The sequence below is a fragment of the Pongo pygmaeus genome, chromosome 7, assembly GCF_028885625.2.
Source record: "Pongo pygmaeus isolate AG05252 chromosome 7, NHGRI_mPonPyg2-v2.0_pri, whole genome shotgun sequence".
NCBI classification, from domain to species: Eukaryota; Metazoa; Chordata; class Mammalia; order Primates; family Hominidae; genus Pongo; species Pongo pygmaeus.
The window spans coordinates 43,478,078-43,492,430 of NC_072380.2; the positions used below are offsets into that span (position 1 = coordinate 43,478,078).

General features: G+C 43.2%; 1 protein-coding gene across 3 annotated transcripts in view; it reads left to right on the forward strand.

Annotated features, from left to right (window-relative positions):
* The window catches only part of POMK (protein O-mannose kinase), a 46,386-nt gene that overhangs the window by 22,645 nt on the left and 9,388 nt on the right, over nucleotides 1-14,353 (forward strand). The window lies entirely within an intron of this gene.

Here is a 14,353-nt window from a genome sequence, read left to right on the forward strand (position 1 = left end):
GCGACAGAGCGAGACTCCGTCTCCAAAAAAAGAAACAAACAGAAACCCTAGAAGAAAACCTAGGCAATACCATTCAGGACATAGGCATGGGCAAGGACTTCATGTCTAAAACACCAAAAGCAATGGCAACAAAAGCCAAAATTGACAAATGGGATCTAATTAAACTAAAGAGTTTCTGCACAGCAAAAGAAACCACCATCAGAGTGAACAGGCAACCTACAGAATGGGAGAAAATTTTTGCAACCTACTCATCTGACAAAGGGCTAATATCCAGAATCTACAATGAACTCAAACAAATTTACAAGAAAAAAACAACCCCATCAAAAAGTGTACGAAGGATATGAACAGACACTTCTCAAAAGAAGACACTTATGCAGCCTAAAAATACATGAAAAAATGCTCATCATCACTGGCCATCAGAGAAATGCAAATCAAAACCAGAATGAGATACCATCTCATACCAGTTAGAATGTTGATCATTAAAAAGTCAGGAAAAAACAGGTGCTGGGGAGGTTGTGGAGAAATACGAATACTTTTACACTGTTGGTGGGACTGTAAACTAGCTCAACCATTGTGGAAGTCAGTGTGGCGATTCCTCCGGGATCTAGAACTAGAAGTACCATTTGACCCAGCCATCCCATTACTGGGTATATACCCAAAGGATTATAAATGATGCTGCTATAAAGACACATGCACACGTGTGTTTATTGCGGCACTATTCACAATAACAAACCCTTGGAACTGACCCAAATGTTCAACAATGATAGACTGGATTAAGAAAATGTGGCACATATACACCATGGAATACTATGCAGCCATAAAAAATGATGATTTCATGTCCTTTGTAGGTTCATGGATGAAGCTGGAAACCATCATTCTCAGCAAACTATCGCAACAACAAAAAACCAAACGCCACGTGTTCTCACTCATAGGTGGGAATTGAACAATGAGAACACATGGACACAGGAAGGGGAACATCACACACTGGGGACTGTTGTGGGGTCGGGGGAGGGGGAAGGGATAGCATTAGGAGATATACCTAATGCTAAATGATGAGTTAATGGGTGCAGCACACCAATATGGCACATTTATACATATGTAATCTGCACGTTGTGCACAGGTACCCAAAAACTTAAAGTATGATTTAAAAAAAAAGTCTTTATAATCTTTTTTTTTTTTTGCATAGCTAGGGGCCATGGCTAATTCCACATGTCTCCACGGCTTATCTAGAATCTGGTGGCTTCAAGGTAGGTAAATAGAACAATTTTGAAAAGTCAAAGAAGCCGTTTATGACCTTAAAGCTTGTATGTTGGTTTTTGTATCCTGCAACTTACTGAATTTACTTTTTTCAACTCTAAGAGTTTTTCGGTAGAGTTTTTTTTTTTTTTTTCTGTATCAGATCGTGTCATCTGCAAACAGGAACAGTTTGATTTCTTCCTTACCAATTTGGATGCCCTTTATTTCTTTCTCTTGCCTAATTTCTCTGGCTAGAACTTCCAATGCTATGTTGAATAGGAGTGGTGAGAGTTGTTATGCTTGTTCCATTTGTTAGAGGAAAAGCTGCAGTTTTTCCCCATTCAGTACAATGTTATCTGCATATACATTTGTCACGTGTGGCCTTTATTGGGTTAAAGTACGTTCCTTCTGTACCTAATTCGTTTGGGGTCTTTTATCATGAAGGGATGTTGAATTTTATCAAATGCTTTTTTCTGCATCTACTGAGATGTTTGTATGGTTTTTGTCCTTCATTCTCTTGATGTGTTACATTTACTGATTTATGTGCATTGAGCCATCCTTGCATCCCTGAGGTGAATCCTATTTGATTATGGTGTATGTTCTTTTTGATATGCTGTTGGATTCAATTCACTAGTATTTTGTTGAGGATTTTTGCATATATATTCATTAGGAATATTGTTCTGTTGTTTTTTTGTTGTGTCTTTATCTGGTTTTGGTATCAGAGTTATGCTGGCCTCATAGAATGAGTTTAGAAGAATTCCCTCTCCTTCAATATTTTGGAATAGTTTGAGAATAATTGGTATCAGTTTTTCCTTAAAAGTTCAGTAGAATTCAGCTGTGAAGCTATCTAGTCCTGCACTTTTGTTTGTTGGGAGACTTTTATTACTGATTCAACCTCATTACTCATTATTGGTCTTTTCAGGCCTTCTGTTTCTTCTGGGTAGTGTGTATGTGTCCAGGAATTTATCCATTTCCTCTGAGTTTTTGAGTTTGTTGATGTATAGTTGTTCATAATAGTGTCTAATGATCCTTTGTATTTCTGTGGTGTCAGGTACATGATGACTCCTTTTTTAAAAGTTTGATTTTTAAAAATGTTTTTATTTGAAAAAGAGGAGACACCAGAGGAGTGAGTTCAGTTCTCAAATAGAAGCTCGAGGAGCCTTTGTCTCATTGGCAACCAGCAGCATGTGCTACATTTTGTGTGGTCACTGTTTCTATGGTAACTGAGGCTTACTACATAACAAAGGGTGACTCTAGGAACCCCTTACGGATTGTTGAACAGAGACAGTTCCTTGTGAGGATGTATTGGAAATTGGCAAAAGGTGGGGAGATAACGTCCATGGGAGATGGGAAATAGGTCCATGGGGCCGCAGCTTGATAAATTGCTGGCTTGTATTTTCAGAGACTAGGACACCGTGGCTGCCTCCTCCATGAATGTGGAAAGGAGACAGTCTTTTTTTTCTTATTTTTTCTTTTTTGAGACAGAGTCTCGCTGTGTCGTCCAGGCTGGAGTGCAGTGGTGCTATCTTGGCTCACTGCAGCCTCTGCCTCCTGGGTTCAAGTGATTCTCCTGCCTCAGCCTCCTGAGTAGCTGGGATTACAGGCGCGCACCACCACGCCTGGCTAATTTTTTGTATTTTTAGTAGAGACTCGCTTTCACCATGTTGGTCAGGCTAGTCTCGAACTCCTGACCTCGTGATCCACCTGCCTCAGCCCCCCAAAGTGCTGGAATTATAGGCATGAGCCACTGCTCCTGGCTGGAAAGGAGACATCTTAAAGGAAGAAGCCCTTTAGGAGAAGGGAGAGAAATTTATAGAAAGTAAAACCATAAAACAAGGTACTGTTTCTTTTAAAGTTTTCTTCACTCCTTGTAGGTGCTGTGGAGGCAGCAGTTAAGAAACAGAGACCCTGCTGTCTTCATGAAACTTGCTTTTTAGTTGGGCAATCAAACGCAAAGGAAAATAAGAAACAAATATGGGATATAATATGTTAGTGACGTGTGCTGATAAGACAAAGCAGGGCAAGGACAGTGAGTGGTGGGCTTGTCCCTTTAGGTGGACAGAGAAGGCTTCTGGCCAGGGTGATGTGAGATCATGATGAGAGTGTACTTGGGGATATGTTCCAGTAAGAAGGAGGAGGACGATGGAGGCCCCAAGGTGGAATGTGCCTGGTGGGCCAGGAAGGAAGCCATTGTCACCAGAGATCATGACAAGAAAAAGAAAGGTCATGACATGAGGTCAGAGAAGGTTCAAGTCGGAGCCAGATCATGCTGGGCCTTGAAGGCCTTAAAGAACCACTGGAACAATTGTAGTAGAGGAATTTGCATTTTAAAGGGATTGTCTTGGCTGCCTGTCTGTAGGCGGAAAAGTAGGGTGAAGAGTGGAAGGTTGGTCACAGCTGAACCAGGTGGTAGCAGTGGAGGCAGTGAGAGGTCAGTGGATCCTGGGTATCTTTTAAAGGTATTTGCAGGCCCGGTGCGGTGGTTCATGCCTGTAATCCCCACACTTTGGGAGCCCGAGGCGGGTGCATCACTTGAGGCCAGGATTTTGAGACCAGCCTGGCCAACAAGGTGAAACCCTGTCCCTACTGAAAAAAAAAAAAAAAATGAGCTGGATGTGGTGGCGTGCGCCTGTAATCCCAGCTACTTGGGAGGCTGAGGCAGGAGATTTGCTTGAACGTAGAGGCGGAGGTTGCAGTGAGCCGAGATTGTACCTCTGCACTCCAGCCTGGGTGACAGAGTGAGATTCTGTCTCAAAAAAGAAAAAAAAGGTATTTCCAGTACAATTTCCTAACAGATTGGATGTGGAATGTAAGAGAAAGAGAGGATGACTACAGGTTCTAGGCTTGGCACCAGGAAAAACCAAGTTGTCACTACCTGAGATGGGGAAGATGGAGAGGAGCAGATTCTGTGTCCAAGATGCACGCATAGTCGCGCGTGTGGATCCTGGGCCGTTCGTTGGATGTGCATGTCTGCATTTACATGAGATCTAGAAGGAGAATAGAACTTTGGGACTTGTTATCGTTTAGATGCTGTGGAAAGCATGAGGATGTGAAAGAAGTCACCAAGGAAGGGATGTGAGTCAAGACGAGGACTTGCAGTTAATTTCTGTCTCCTTCAAAGACATCATCTTGAGGGCTGCTTCCTTGCATCCAGGTTGCTGCAGTTGCCCAGAAGGTGTTTGGAATTTCTTTGTCAGGATTGCTTTTCACCTTGAAGGATATGTTTCTGAATAGCTTTGGTGGTTGCAGATCACTGTTGCTTGAGGATTGGTTTAATTTTAGGGACCCTTGACAAATCATGCCCATCCAACTGTGGGATTTAATAATGTTTGTAATAAATTAGATTAATGTTTTGTTAAAGTGAAATGTGACTAAGGTGCAGTTATGTTGATTTTTGCTTTTTCTTTGGCTGAAACTTACCATTGGGGCAAAATATTTTTAGCGCTTGAGTGGAGACGGTTGGTTAGGAGCCTTGTCCCCATGTGCAGGTTCTGGCACAGAGGAGACTCATTATCCCGAATGTAGTCACTCATTTGAACAGCCGACCTGTAAGTGACCCATTTCTGATTGGGGCACTCTCCTCACTCTGGCAAGCTGGAAGGCATAGGTTTTTCAATAGGAATTTCTTTTTTTCTTCTTTTCTTTTTTTTCTTTTTGAGACAGAGCCTTGCTGTGTCCCCCAGGCTGGAGTGCAGTGGCGTGATCTCGGCTCACTGCAAGCTCCGCCTCCTGGGTTCACGCCATTCTCCTGCCTCAGCCTCCCGAGTAGCTGGGACTACGGGCACCTGCCACCATGCCTGGCTAATTTTTTTTTTTGTATTTTTAGTAGAGATGGGGTTTCACCATGTTAGCCAGGATGCTCTCGATCTCCTGTCCTCGTGATCCATCTGGAGCCTCAGCCTCCCAAAGTGCTGGGATTACAGGCGTGAGCCACCGCGCCCGGCCGGAATTTCTATATCCAAAGTTCACGACACCCCACTCTGCTCTCCACCTCTTCTCCTAGCACTCTTGCTCCAACAATTGCTCAATCTCATGGCGACCTCCAGCGTCTCAATCCCATCTCTGACAGTCCCTCTTGTCATCACTCCCACATTCACCCAGCGGAGATTCCACAGGCTTTTGATCTCATCACTCTTTTGCAAAAACCTGGAACAACTTCCTTGTGCCTTTCTCTCCATCATGCCTGGCCAAAGCAGCCCCAAGCCTGGTTGAACCTGACTCTGCATCTGTACTAGAGCCACTACACAGGAGCAGGAGAGAAATCCCACAGCCACATGCTTCGAATGCACAGCACAGACCTCAGATGTGCGCCCCACACACCCAATAGTCTCACTCTGTTCCCTTAGTGAGTTTTTGTTCCTCTTCTCTGAGACAGATATTTCCTCAAATACCCCCATGCTGCCTTGTCTTAGCTCATGATCTTGTTTAATAAGTTAGGAAAACAGAAGCCACCCAAAGGGAACATCCTCACCTTCCTACCACCAGGTCTACAAACCTGCCAGCTCAGGTATCATCCTTGACTTCTTTTTCATTTCTTTTTTTCTTTTTCTTTTTTTTTTTTTTTTTTTATAGACAAGGTCTCACTCTGTTGCCCAGACTGGAGTGCAGTGGTGCTGTCATAGCTCACTGCAACCTTGAACTTCTGGGCTCAAGGGATCCTCCCACCTCAGCCTTCTGAGTAGCTGGGACTATAGGTGTGTGCTCCACACCTGACTAATCCCTGATTTCTCACAACTTCACACATTCAGCTCCTCCTCTCTCTCATCATCAGTCTTTTCCGCTCAGTACCCATCCCTGTTCCTGTTACAAATACTCTTTAAAAAAGAAAATCCTGTTCCTTGTCTTGCCTTGTCCACTGTAGCAAGGCCCTTCCTCTGCCTTCTTTGTAGTAGAGCTGCTCTGACTCTGTCTGTACCTCATTTCCCCCAGCTGCACCTTTATCCTGTCTCAGTGTGGCTTCCCGACACCACCCCTCCAGTGAATCGGCCTCATCAAGGCCATAAGCAACTCCTGGTTGGACGTTTCTCGGTCCTCCTCTTCTTTGATCTTTTCAGCAGCTCTTGATCCAGTTGACTTGTCTCCCTGTAGTCCTGGCTCTCAGGGGAACCACGTGCTTTTTGTTTTCTTCCTCCCTCCCTGGCAGTTCCTAATTACTCTCCTTTGCTGACTTCTGTCCCTCATCTCACTGGGTCTCAACGAGAAGCAATCTTGCTCCTCAGGGGGCCATTTAGCAATGTGTGGAGACATCTGTGGTTGTCACAGCTGGGGAGTGGGGGTTGCTACCAGCATCCAGTGGTTAGAGGCCAGGGATGCTGCTACACATCCTGTAACCCACAGGATGGCCCTGGCCCCTCAGCCGTTATCTGGACTGAATGTGAACAGTGCTGATGCAAGAAACCTTCCTCGAGGCTCCTTCCTGGACCGTCTTCTTGAGTCTTCTTTAGATCTGCTCCTAGGTGATGGAGTCTAGTGCTGTTGCTGTAAATACATTTCATATGTCGGTGACTCCCAAGTTTCTGTCCCCAGCCTGTACCTCTACCCTGAGCTACAGATTTGTATGTCTCAATACTTATTGGGCATCTCTACTTGGAGGTATCTTCGGTGTCTCCGCATGTCCAGCGTGGAACTTGTGATATTTTCCCCTCTGAAACCTGTTCTCCCAGCCTTCTCTGGCTCAGCAAATGGCATTGCTTCCCACCCGGTTGCTCAAGCCAGAAACCTGGGAGTCACCTTGAGTCCTTCCATTCCCCCTTCAGTTAGGCCAAGAGCAGTTCCATCCATTCTTTTTTCACAATGCGTCCCACATGTGTTTGATAATCTCTGCCCACTGGCCCATCTTCAGTAAGTCCTCATCTCTTGCCTTCCACAGGTCTCTCTGCTTCTTTTGCTGTTCACCATGCACAGTTATCTTTTTTTTTTTTTTTTTTTTTTTTTTGAGATGGAGTCTTGGTCTGTCACCAGGCTGGAGTGTAGTGGCGTGATCTCGGCTCACTGCAACCTCCGACTCCCTGGTTCAAGTGATTCTCCTGCCGCAGCCTCCTGAGTAGCTGGGATTACAGGCACCTGCGCCACCATGCCCAGCTAATTTTTGTATTTTTAGTAGAAACAGGGTTTCACCATGTTGAACAGGATGGTCTTGATCTCCTGACCTCGTGATCCGCCTGCCTCTCCCTCACAAAGTGCTGGGATTACAGGTGTGAGCCACCCCGCCTGGCCCATGCACAGTCATCTTTTAAATGCACAGTCATCTTTGGAATTGTCAGGAGCATCGTGTCCTCTACCGAGAACAGTAGGTAGCTTTGCTCCATGGCTACACTAATTGGTTTGTGAAAGACACATTGACTCCTTGCTTTTTCTTTATTCTTTTTTTTTTTTTTAATTATAAGAACAGTACATTCAATTCAAATATTCAGTAGGAGGTGAAGTACAAAGCAGAAGTTCCCTTCTCCTCTTGCTGCTTTCTCTCTCCCCAATTTATTCCCTGGGAATACGGTTGGAGATTGATCGCTTTGAGATTTTTAAACCCAAGATTACATTAAAAGAACCAGTTATGCACTCTCCCAGTCATCTCAAGGACACAGTACCCTTGTGTCAGGGGAGCTGCTCAAAGTCTGGAATGTAGATTTGAGGCAACAGGAATAGTAAGAAGAAAGATTATAGCAGAGCCAGGAGTCAATTTTTTTTTTCTCATCGTTATGATGAAATGACTTATTGAAGGACCTGTTGTATAGTACATTAAAAATCCATACAGTATAGGTTGGATCCTGTCAGAAGAGTGGATTTTATTCTTTCTCTTACATTATTTTGTAGCTCTAATTTTGTGTAACCTTTGGGAGGATCCCTTGTGATGTCTTAATGTTCGAGGCTATATTTAATGCTTACCTTCTGGAAAGATGTTACATGAACAGTCTGTTTAAAGCATGGAGGAATAGTGTCCACTTCTCGGCCTCTTGCCAGCTCTGCCTCCTCATCCCTTCCATCCCTTCTAACCCTGGACCTCTCGTCTTCCGTGCTCGCACCCCGGGTGACCTCATCCAGCCTTCTGGCTTCATCTGTGCAGAGACTGCTTCCCTGAACTTTTCTATCCAGCTGCCTACCCGACATGTACCTGGGGTTTCTGAGAGGCTTCTCAAACTCACCACGTCCCAGATCTCCCTCAGAGCCTACTCACCTTTTATTATTTCCTAACTCCATCAGTCCTGCTGTTCGGGCCACCTGTCTGGTCAACATCCTGACCTCTCTCTCATCCACATTCAGTACATCAGCAAGTTACATTGTTTCTACTTTCAGAAGAGACCTGGAATTTGACCACTCCTCAGGCTTGCACCAGGACCCAGCCCAGCCCCCCAAACCACCCTGACCCTGGACTTACTACATTGTTTCACCAGCCTCCAAAAATGGTCTTTCTGCTTCACACTTGCTCCCTACCTCTTCAGTCTATTCTCAACACAGCACTCAGAATGCCTCTTCTAAATTATTGGTCAAATAGTGTCACTCCTCTGCTCAAAATCCTTTGGTGCTCTCTGTCTCATTCTGAGTAAAAGAGCCCTTGCAACGACAAGGCCCTGCGAGACTTAACAGCCTCCCTCCAGCTCTCTCCTGCTCCACAGTCCCTGTCCGGTCTACTCCAGCATCAGAGCCATGCTGTTCTGGAAGCCTGTGGGCATGCTTCCACTCCAGGGCCCTTGGCCCTTGCTGTTTTCTGTCTGGGCTGTAGTTCCACAAATAACAAATGGTTCCTTCCCTTACCTCCTTCACAGTCTTGCTCAAAGGCCTCCCCAGTGAGAAGTCCTTCAACCCTGTTTAAAATTGCAAACCATCCCTGCTTAATTTTTCTCTAAAGCGCATTTCTCTTTCCAATATACTTTATACGTTTCCTATTTACTTTATTCATTGTTTGCCTCCTGCACTAGTATGTAAATTTCATGGTGGTAGGGATTTATGTTTATTGACATAATGAAGACACATTTGACTACATAGCAGTTAAATTATTGTAAGACCACATTAACTAAGTTAATTATTCTCTTTTTCTTTTTAGAGACAGAGTCTCTCTCTTTTGCTCAGTCTGGAGTGCAGTGGTGCGATCATAGCTTATTGCAACCTCAAACTCAAGTGATCCTCCCACCTCAGCTTCTTGAGTAACTGGGACCACAGGCGTGTGCCACCATGCCTGGCTAATTAAAACAATTTTTTTTTTAAAGAGTTGAGATCTTGTTATGTTGCCCAGGCTGGTCTCGAATTCTGGGCTCAAGTAGTCCTCCTGCCTCGGCCTCCCAAAGTGCTAGGATTACAGGTGTGAGCCACTGTGTCTGGCCTAATTATTTTCTGGATCTTGTCTTTTACATTTGTAATAAAGGATCTCATAGGTAATACATTGACCCTTGAACAATGTGGAGATTAGGGGCACTGACCCCCCACATAATAAGAAATCTGCTTATACTGTTTGATTCCTTAAAAACTTAACAACTGAAAGCCTACTACTGATATCATAGTTGGTTAACTGTACTTTATATAAGTATTATATACTGTATTCTTAAAGTAAGATAGATTTCATGCACGTCCGTGTGAAGAGACCACCAAACAGGCTTTGTGTGAGCAATAAAGCTTTTAATCACCTGGGTGCAGGCGGGCTGAGTCCGAAAAGAGAGTCAGCGAAGGGAGATAAGGGTGGGGCCGTTTTTATAAGATTTGAGTAGGTAAAGGAAAATTACAGTCAAAGGGGGTTTGTTCTCTGGCGGGCAGGAGTGGGGGTCGCAAGGTGCTCAGTGGGGGAGATTTTTGAGCCAGGATGAGCCAGGAAAAGGACTTTCACAAGGTAATGTCATCACTTAAGGCAAGGACCGGCCATTTTCACTTCTTTTGTGGTGGAATATCATCAGTTAAGGCAAGGACTGGCCATTTACACTTCTTTTGTGGTGGAATGTCATCAGTTAAGGCGGGGCAGGGCATATTCACTTCTTTTGTGATTCTTCAGTTACTTCAGGCCATCTGGGCGTATACGTGCAAGTTACAGGGGATGCGATGGCTTGGCTTGGGCTCAGAGGCCTGACAATAGAGAAATGTTATTAAGAAAAATCATAAGAAAAAATACATTTACTGTTCTTTAAGTGGAAGTGGATCCATCATCCATCACAAAGGTCTTTATCCTTGATTTTTTCACAGTGAGTGGGCTGAGGAGGAGGAGGAAAGGGAGAGGTTGGTCTTGGTATCCAAGGGGTGGTAAAGGCAGAAGAAAATTTGTGTGTAAGTGGAACTGCACAGTTCAAACCCGTGTTGTTCAAGGGTCAAGTATATATAAAGAGCTCCCAGTAATTAATAAGCACGAGGCAGACAACCCTATAGAAAATTGGATAAAGGACAGTGAACAGACTTTTGACAGCAGAAATACAGAAATGCGTAAAAAGGTGACAAATGCCTAGCCTGATTAGTAATCAGGGAAATACAAATTGGAAGAGTAAGGTATTTTCATCCATTGATTGGCACAAATTACAAACAGTGGTAATAATCTGGTGTGACTAAGGGTGTATTCCTAAGATTCTCTCATGCGCTGCTGGTGAAAGTGCATGCTAGCACAGGCTTTGGAGGGTAATGATGGCAATAGATATTCTCATTCGGTAAATCTGTCTACTTACCTAGCTTATAAAATATTTGTGCATGTGCATAGACATGTAAATATAAGGCTATATATACACTGTAACATTGTCATTAGAAAAGGGACTAACTTAAATGTCCAGGTCTTTAGAAATAGATCATATAAGATCTTATTAAAGGTCTTTACAAAATTATAGCTACATAATAATCTAAGAAAGAATCCAATCTATTTTGACAGCATCCATTCCAAATTCCTTGTATTTTTATTATATTATACTTTAATTTTAAAGAAAAAAGGTAGTATTATCTATAAAACCTTACTGGAAATACACAAGCGTAGGTATTATGCCCACACTATGAAACATTACTCAGCTCTAAAAAGAATGGCCTAGATCTACATGTATATATGGAAAGGATTTCTGAGGCTCAGTTAAATGAAAAAAAAAGCTTCAATGTATGTATGTTATAACGCCATTAGTATAACAGCAAACCCAAATGCTGTTTTACAAGTGTACATTAATACATAAAGGTATAGAAAAACTTCTGGGAGGATAACAGCCAGTTACCAGGTTTCCTTTGGGTTGGGAAGTAAAACTGAGGGCATGGAGACATCCTGCCTATCCTCTGTATTTGAGTTTTTACCAAGAAAAATGTTTATGATTAATTTTATAATAAAAAAGGTAAAGTATTTTAACTGTTCTTTCCAAATAAAAGTCTTTTAGAAAATGATTAAAAGCAGCTAAATTAGAGGTTGTGAGAAATGATTCTTAAACAGTCCATGACTAGCAATTTTTTATATTGGAGGATTCAAATATTTGTGTGTGATCTCAAAGACTAATAGTATTTCATAATAATATTTAATAATTTTCATTTATCTGAAACAAAAATGAATTAGACATAAATGAGGGCTCAGGAGCCCTGGGGCCTGTGGCTGAGCCTCCACAACTTACTGTTTTTTTTTTTTGGTTGTTGTTATGGAGTCTCGCTCTGTCACCCAGGCTGGAGTGCAGTGGCGTGATCTCGGCTCACTGCAAGCTCCGCCTCCAGGGTTCATGCCATTCTGCCATTCTCTTGCCTCAGCCTCCTGAGTAGCTGGGACTACAGGCATCTGCCACCACGCCCAGCTAATTTTTTGTATTTTTAGTAGAGACGGGATTTCACCGTGTTAGCCAGGATGGTCTCGATCTACTGACCTCGTGATCCGCCTGCCTCCGCTTTCCGAAGTGCTGGGATTACAGGTGTGAGCCACCGCGCCCGGCCCCCCACTTATTGTTGAATGTGTAGCAGCAGCTTCCCAAAAGCTAGCATTGTTTTTAGGTGAAAAATGGGCCTAGAAAACCAAAGCCATTGCCAGTGCTGGTGGTGACCATGCAGAGGTGGGCATAAGGAAGCCATGGATCTGAACAAAACCTCAATTGTTTGTATTAGAGCCAATTATCAGATTCAGTGGGATACAAATCTATGGAGAGCGTGTGTTCAATATGAAAATTTTAAAAAATCTTGGACTTTTAGAATGTGGCCTTATCTAGTCCTTAAAATTTAGGAAATTTTTAGTGCATGTAGCAGCCAGAGTGAAAAATGGCTTTTTTTTTTTTTTTTTTTTTTTTTTTTTTTTGAGATTAAATCTCACTCTGTAACCAGGCTGGAGTACAGTGGTGCAATCTTGGCTCAATGCAGCCTCTGTCTCCCGGGTTCAAGTGATTCTCCTGCCTCAGCCTCCCGAGTAGCTGGGACTGCAGGCACGCGCCACCACGCCCAGCTAATTTTTTTTTGTATTTTTAGTAGAGATGGGGTTTCACCATGTGGCCAGGCTGGTCTCGATCTCCTGACCTTGTGATCCTCTTGCCTCGGCTCCCAAAGTGCTGGGATTACAGGCGTGAGCCACCGTGTCCGGCCAAAAAACGGCTTTTTAATAGAAATTATTATCCTTAGTGAAATTTCTCAAATATGAGGATTAGAGAGTCTTGAAAGAGTTTTCGTTTGAATGTTATGAGCCAATCAAAATTATCTGGGTTTTTCCATAATGAACCTCCCTTCTTAGATCCAGAAAAGATCTTCATGGTCCTTGGGTCCACCTCCATTTTATATAATATTTCTTTTTCTTTTTTTTTTTTTTAAGTTCCCAATGCCAGTTTTTCTGAAATTTTGTATATTTTTGAGTTAAAAAATTTAAGTTGTAAAAGTAATGTATGTTCATCTTGGAAAACACCAAAAGACATGAAGGAAAAAAGAATCACTCAGAATCTTACCACATAAAGACAACTAAGGCATTAGCATATTTCCTTTGATTTCCATGTGCTGTAATTTAAATTTGTCCCGTTTTATGCAGTTGGAACAATATTATATAAACGGTTTTGTATACTTCTCATTTGTAACATTGCTTTTTCTTTTGAGATGGAGTTTCACTCTTGTTCATCCAGGCTGGAGGTGCAATGGCGCGATCTTGGCTCTCCGCAACCTCCACCTCCTGGGGTTCAAGCTACTCTTCTGCCTCAGCCTCCTGAGTAGCTGGGATTACAGGAATGCACCACCATGCCCGGCTAATTTTGTATTTTTAGTAGAGGTTTTAGGTTTTAGGTTTTGCCATGTTGGCTAGGCTGGTCTCCAACTCCTGACCTCAGGTGATCTGCCTGCCTTGGCCTCCCAAAGTGCTGGGATTATAGGTGTGAGCCACTGCACCCAGCCGTACCATTACTTTTATCTGTTATAACTCTATAAATATATACATTTTGGTGACCACATGATAGGTGTATGTGTATATATATATATTTTTTTTTGTTTTTGTTTTTTTGAGATAAGTTTTCACTGTGTCACCCAGCTGTGCTGTAATGTGATTATTGCTCACTGCAGTTTCGACCACCTTGGCTTGAATGATCCTCCCACCTCAGCCTCCCCTGAGTAGCTGGGGGTACATGTACGCTCCATTACACCCTGCTAGTTTCTTAATTTCTTTTTTTTTTTTTTTTTTGAGACAGTTTCACTCTTGTTGCCCAAGCTGGAGCGCAGTGGCGTGATCTTGGCTTACGACAACCTCTGCCTCCCGGGTTCAAGTGATTCTCTTGCCTCAGCCTCCCAGGTAGCTGGGATTACAGGCATGCACCACCACGCCTGGCTAATTTTGTATTTTTAGTAGAGACAGGGTTTCTCCATGTTGGTCAGGCTGGTCTTGAACTCCTGACCTCAGGTGATCCACCCGCCTTGGCCTCCCAAAGTGTTGGGATTACAGGTGTGAGCCACCACGCCTGGCCCACCCTGCTAGTTTCTAAAAAATGTTTTGTAGAGATGGGTTCTCACTATGTTGATCATGCTGCTGCCATCTTTTGATAAGTTTCAGTTTATGCTTTTATAAATAATGTTAGATTTTTATTCCTGGAGCTTCTTACCTATTTCCGATTATTGCCTTAGATTTAGATGTTAGAGTCTCTTGATAAATAATGCGAAAAACTGATTTGGAAACAATAACCTTTATTTGAACGATGACATGGCACACTGCTTGCAGAATGAGCCTGGGGCAGGAATCCCCTGA